At 35.9% G+C, this 7,144-nt stretch overlaps 1 pseudogene; it reads left to right on the forward strand.

Moving 5' to 3' along the window:
* The first annotated feature begins 1,599 nt into the window (after nucleotides 1–1,599).
* Nucleotides 1,600–2,711, forward strand: LOC100451417 (calmodulin-1-like; annotated as a pseudogene).
* Nucleotides 2,712–7,144: the final 4,433 nt, after the last annotated feature.

Consider the following 7,144-nt stretch of genomic DNA (forward strand, 5'->3'; position numbering starts at 1 on the left):
TAATACTACTCCCATTAGCTCTTGAGCAACATGTTTGAATAGGAAACTCTCTCTCTCCCTTTTGTCTGTTGATGATTTAGAGACAGTAAGATCTCCAGGCTTATCTTGAAAATATTTACCCAGCTTCTTTCAGTGATCATTTCAGAGCTTGGTCATAAAAACATATGTTTCTCTAAAGCAAAGGGTGATAAAGGAGGAGGTACACACAGAACCTTTGCCAGCCTAACATTTTGGTGGAAGGTGACAGAGAAGATTAGAAGACCAATGTTGAAAAACATGTTTTAAGTTATCTGCTTCATGAAGTGAAACAAAAATAGAGGTATAAAATCTCCATCTGGTTTCATTTTATCTTCTCCCATTAAGTACAGACCTATCTATATCTTGGGCTTTTTTGTTTTTTTTTCTTCTTTTTGCTTTGTTTTATTCCCCTATGTTTCCAACTTGTTTCTAACCCTTTGAGAACCAAGCTTGAAATTATGAGTTAAAAAATAATATATAAAGTATAAAAATATTAATGTTCTATTCTCTCTTAGCAGTGGACTAAACAAGAGAAAAAGTGACAAGTTGTGGTTGATGTTAGTGATTTTAAAGGACAGTTACAAGAATTATACTAGTGGGAGGTACATATTGATCCTATTAAAAATATTTCCTATGTTAATGACTGCATAGTTGTCCATAAGAAATGATATTTCCTATTAGTTTATTATTTTTCAGTATTTTATAGAAAGGCTGGTCTTTACATGAGAAAATCAATGATTCTTACTATCATTATGTATTGAGACTTATTCTGTTCTAGACATGATGTGTAAAGATTTACATGTGTTATCTCATGTAACACATTATGAGACCAAAAATCTATTTTGCCTGTACTATCTTTAAATAGGAGACATTGAGCTCAGAGAATAAAACACATTTTCTACAAGGCTTGTGAGTTCAGAATGGCAGTTATTTCACTTGGTGCCTGTGTGTCTCACAGGTCACCCTGAAAGCACTGACTCAGTTTAGCACGCCGAAGTGTCCCCACTGGATGGGGACAGGGAGAATTCTCTGAGCTAAGGAACAATGTTCTTAGGATGGATGCAGATTTATAACTTTGAAGTGGAATGCTCACCATGACAAAGACATTATTTTAACCTCTTGTATTCATCTTGTTATATAAAATTATGCTCTTTATTGTGTAAAAGGATATGAATTTGAGATACTTCAGCCTAGTATTATAGCCTAATAAATATCCACCATGAGAACATGAAGGTTAATCTACCTGAACATGTGTGTTAATCTTTATTTTCTCCTAATATTCTAATCTCAACTATCTCTATTGTAATGTTAGTGACCTTTGTATATAACTGGATTTTATTTCAATATCATTGACTTATTTTAGAGTATTAGAAAACTGTCATTATATTTAAAGTATATTTATATATGTTACAAATGTACTTTATAGTATACTGTATTTATGTTTTTTAAAGTATATTTATTTGTAGATAAGATGTCTTACATTTTTCCGACAGTATTTCCTTGAGAAAGGAAGAGTGGGTACATTTCCATTTTAGTTATGAACACGTTGAAGAGAACAGAAGGTAAATGGCATGCCCCAGGGTGAGATTTCATTGGTGAGAATGAAGATATGGGAGTGGTTGTGTGGTCACGTCTCGAAAACCGGTAGGAGTTGCAGCATGGCAGACCAAACTGACTGAAGAGCAGATTCCAGAATTCATGGAAGCTTTTTCACTATTTGACAGAGACGATGATGGAACTATAACAACAAAGGAATTGGAAACGATCATGAGGTCTCTTGGGTAGAATCCCACGAAAGCAGGGTTACTAGACATGATTAATGAAGTAGATGCTGATGGTAATAGAACAACGGACTCTCCTGAATTTCTGACAATGATGGCAAGAAAAATGAAAGACACACAAAGTGAAGAAGAAGTTAGAGAAGCATTCCTTGTGTTTGATAAGGATGGCAATGGCTATATCAGCGCAGCAGAACTTCGCCATGTGATGACAAACCCTGGAGAGAAGCTAACAGATGACAAGGTTGATTAAATCATCAGGGAAGCAGGTATTGATGATGATGGTCAAGTAAACTAGGAAGAGTTTGTACAAATGATGACAGCAAAGTGAAGACCTTGTACAGAATATGTTACGTTTCTGGTACAAAATTGTTTATTTTCCTTTTTCTTTGTTTATAATTTATCTCTAAAAGGTTTCTTCCTACTGTCAAAAAATGCATGCATAGTAACTAGGACTCCATTCCTCCATGTTTTCTTCTCTTATCTTACTGTCATTGTCCTGAAAACTTATTTTAGAAAATTGATCAAGTAACATGTTACATGTGGCTTACTCTAGATATATCTAAGCCCTTCTGCACAGCTAAACTTAGATGGAGTTGGTCAAAGGGGGAACATCTGGGTTGTGCCTTTTTTTTTAGTTTTCCTTAGAAACTGCAGCATGTTGTTGTTGAAGTGTGGAGTTGTAACTCTGTACACAATTGACTGTCAACAACATGTACCTAAAACTTGCACTATTGTAAAAGGGGTGTATTATCCAGGTACGCATACACTTTTTTTTTTATATTACTGGTCCTATACCAGAAACATTTTGCATTTTGCTTTATTGTTACTTGCTTTTTAAACTTTGTTTAGGCACTTAAAGAAAATCTGCTTATGGCAGAATTTGCCTCAAATCCATTCCAAGTTGTATATTTGTTTTCTAGTATAAAATAACAATTTACCTCCAAAACCCCCACAAGACAAAACAAAAACAGAATGAAGATATGAAAGCTCAGGGTTCCTGAATTCCAAATCACTTTGCTATGAAGCCATACTATTTCGAATAAAACAAAATGATGTAAACTGCCTGAACAAAATATGTGTTTGTAGAGCAATGCAAAGGTAATATATACTGGTAAGCCACATGCTTAGAATCTTTGACAAAAATACTAGAAGAATTTTTTTTTGTGGAAAGTAGCTTACTTCAAAGCTACTTTGGAGGAAATCTTCCATAGAACAGATACCATAAAATTAAAACTTGTAGTCATAGGGAACTGATTATTTTTGTTTACCTTTTACTTTTGATTTTGCACTGGCACATGAATAGCAATTTTCAGTTCTAGGTGGGAGCTACCCTTTCAATAACTCGAACCTTTGGTAGCCCAATCATGTTTTACTGAAGCACGTTTTCACAAGAGGTAATAATTTAAAAAAAAAAGTACAAATATTTCTTATTCTTAGGAGTTGCTTTGCCTTGCAAAGTAAGTGAAAGCTATTACAAATGAGTATTCAGTGCATTGCTGAGATAAAGTTGTGGTAAAACTACATTTCTCAGTAGGGAACTCCTTTTCTCCTGATAGATCTGGAATGAGTTCAAAGAACTGGAATAACCAGGAAAGAAGATGAACCAACTGATTTGTAAATGAAGATTAAAGGATAAATTATAGAGGCCAAATAAATAGGCTTTGTCTAAGCTGTGTGTAAGAGCATGACAGGATTAGAAGCACACGTCACTGAAAGTTTAAACATTAATGAAAATAATTACGTGGTACAATAAAATAAATGTAGTACTGAAACAGTAGAGAATATGAGGAAATGTAAAACAATACTAAACTCATCAAGTAGCTTTGCTGTGGCCAAGAATTACTACATTACAAAAGGGGATCTCCGGGGTAATAGTGGAAGCTGTTTTATGACTACAGATAGACTCAATAAACCCAGACCAAGATGAAGTAGTTAATTACTCAAGAGTGAGAAAGAAAAACCATGCTTATTTTCCTCATTAGGATAATAGATCATTGTGGCTTAATTCCCATACGATTCAGGAATTTAAAATTAATTATTATCAAAGTTCGTGCTTTGCCTTTTAAAATCACAGATTCCTGAGTATTCAACAGATACATTGGAATACAGAGAACATAATTATTTATTGTTGTATAATAAATTAATAAATACATAGTGGCTTAAGGTATCAATACATATGTATTATCTCACATGGTCTGGCAGATCAGGAATTGACTGATTTGGATGGATGATTCTGGTTTAGGGTCTCTCATGATGGTACAGTCAAGATGTCGCTGCATCTGCAGTCATCTGAAGGCTTGGCTGGGGCCGAAGCCCGGGATAGCTCACTCACATGCTGGGAGGCTGGTACTGGCTATTGGCAAGAGGACTTATTTCCTTGCCACTTGGACTTCTTCATAAGGCTGCTTGTGTGTCCTCATGACATGGCACCTGACATCCCTCTGAAAGGGTAATCCAAAGAAAAGCAAGCATAGAAGCCACCATGTCTTTTATGACCAGACTTCAAATTCACAAATCATCTGTAATATCCTACCGATTTCACAGACAAACCCTATTCAACATGGGAGGGGACTGCAGGAAGGCATGAAGACTAGGGGATGAGAATCTCTGGAGGTCACCTTGGAGGCTGGCTACCAAAAATGTCTGTGTCAATTTTAATTTATTTTAAAATTGGATATTATTTTCTTTTGCAAAATAATTCTTTCCCTATTCTCCCATAACAGCAAGTGGGGCGCCAATCTAGGTTTAAATAAAATTGTTGTCATTAACTAATCTTCCAGGTGCAGAGTAGTTGAGATCTGTCAAAATGGTTCATACCTCTCAATAATTATCATGTACAAAATTCTTATTATGCACTATATAATCCTCACAATGATCCTTAGCTCAAAACAATAGATAGGGAATTGAGGCAAGAAAGGTTAGTTAATTTGCCAAAGTTCACATGGCTAGTAAGAGAGGGAAGCAAATATAAATCCCGACTGAACTAGCAGAGCCATATGGTGAGGTCAAGAAGATGGCAAGAAACAAGAGGCAAAAATAAATGGGGGAATTTGGAGTGCATTTCACAAAGGGACTATTACAAAGATGTGTACAGGGTCAGAATCTATGGCAAAAGATACTTCAGTACTTGGAGCTAGGGAGAGAGATAAAACATAACTACCTTAGGGATGCAGGAATAAAACGATTGTACGAATTTTGAGAGAGCTACACTGAGAGGACCTTTGATAGGAATTATGAACTTTATTAAAAAGACACAGTCCATATGAAATGTGTAGAGAGATAACTATTCTGATATCATCCTCCTCTCAACAATCCTGTGCCTCCTCCTAGCCACAATCAACTAGAAATCAGAGGCAAGGAAGCCCTTTGATTCAGTATTCATATGGATTAGGTAAAAGACAGTAGAGATTGGATGTGGAAATACTCAGCACATCCACTGTTATCCACTCTTCTGTATACTTTTCAATTAGCTCAGCTAACTTCACTGTCCTGAATAGAATAAAAGAACTAAAGATCGGGGAGGATAATTCATAAGTTAAAGTTTCCAAAACTAGAATGTGGTGAAACCAACACTCACATAAGCATGAGACTCCAAGACACTTTGGGGCATTTTTTTGTAGTACCAGCATATCCTTTATGAAGAGTCGGGCTCCTGGAGAAGACCGAGTAATCCAGAATTAGCCACAGTTATTTCAGACTTCAGTACTGTTTCCTGCTGCCATACATTGCTGTCACTGCCACCAACCTTTGCTTCATTTCCAAGTCAGTTGTAACAAGTAAGGAAATGTATTAGTGGATCCAGTCTTAATACCATGTGTGATCTAACAGTAGCCTTACTGTTGGTGGATTGAGTAGGTTACACCAGTGAGGAGTGGTGACTAGTAATAAAGCTTTCCATTTGTAATACATTTGTAAAACTGTGCCTGGGGTTTGTTTCCAAATTCCAGATACCTAGTACAGTATCTGGTATGTATTAAATGTTGATGAATGATTAAATGAATGAATGGACAACCAAACAACTCCAGCTATATCTTATCCCCAGCTTTCTTGGTCAGACCCTAGCTAGACCATAATGCTACCACCACCACCATCATTATCATTATCATCATTTTGAATTATACTTGATGAGCCCAGAAGGGTTGAGGCTGAAAGAGAGTCTTGGCTGTGCCACTGCACTCCAGCCTGGGTGACAGGGTGAAACCCTGTCTCAAAATACAAAAAAATAAATAAATAAAATTATATTTGTGCACATACGAGACACCAGGCACTTTGCTAAGCACTTTGTGTTATGATCTTACTTAATTATTTCTACAACTTTGTAAGGTTTATTACCTCTCTTTTGTAATAAACCTCTCTTTGTAAGGTTTATTACCTCTCTTTTGCAGATGGAGAAACTGAGATTTAGCAAAGTTAAATGAATTGTGCAATATCACACACATTATAAGTGGTGAAAATGGAATTTGAAGCCAGTTAGACTACCTCTAGAGCTTTCACATTGAACTACTCAACTGTATCATCTCTATTCCATGAGCTCATCCCTGAAATTCAGGCGGAAATAATCGATTACCTTGGATATATTCCTGTTTTTTGTATTTCAAATTGTCACTCTTAGCATGGCCTTCCTACTAATACTTTTTCTTCTTTCTGGAGAGTAGCTCTCTCAGCCTTTCTATTCTGCTTTGTTACCAAAGGTTACTTGAATTATCCTTGGGTCTAAGGTCTCTTTTGAGCACAACACTGGACATTCTAGAAACAGTCTGAAGCATGAACCTCTAAATCCATTTTATTCTCCCAAGCTTCTAGATCACTTGGACCCAGCTTTCTTCTTTTCTATGGGCCTGGATCCCAGCATATTCCACATTCATGATTGCCCAAGGCATTTCAAGTTCAGGGGCACTTTCTTGCTTACATTTTGTTTAATTTTATTTTTTATAAAACAATTTAAGAAAAATTAAAGCATCTGAAGAGATGAGAGAGAAAGTGCCTGTACTATTGCTTTACTAGCCTGTTCATTTTCATGAAACTAGAATAAAGTATTGGTAGAATAATCTCTTCAAGAGTATCTTAGTTACCAGAGCCAGACACATTTGCAAATGCCCACAGTTGATATACCTGTAGTTGGGTTTAGTAATCTTAAATTAAATTTGTTCATCACTTTGGTTGAATCTCTCCCTAGGAGAGAGAGAAAATATCACCAGTCTCCATGGCATCACATCTCTTTTTTTTTTTTTTTTTGGCTTTTTATAGAGTCAAACCCAATTTCCATTCCTCACAATGATTCAGGCTGTGTCTATACTACGCCAACACAACTGGTTAAAAAGGGGAAAAATTCAGTGTAATAATGG

The sequence above is a fragment of the Pongo abelii genome, chromosome 19 (genome assembly GCF_028885655.2).
Source record: "Pongo abelii isolate AG06213 chromosome 19, NHGRI_mPonAbe1-v2.0_pri, whole genome shotgun sequence".
NCBI classification, from domain to species: Eukaryota; Metazoa; Chordata; class Mammalia; order Primates; family Hominidae; genus Pongo; species Pongo abelii.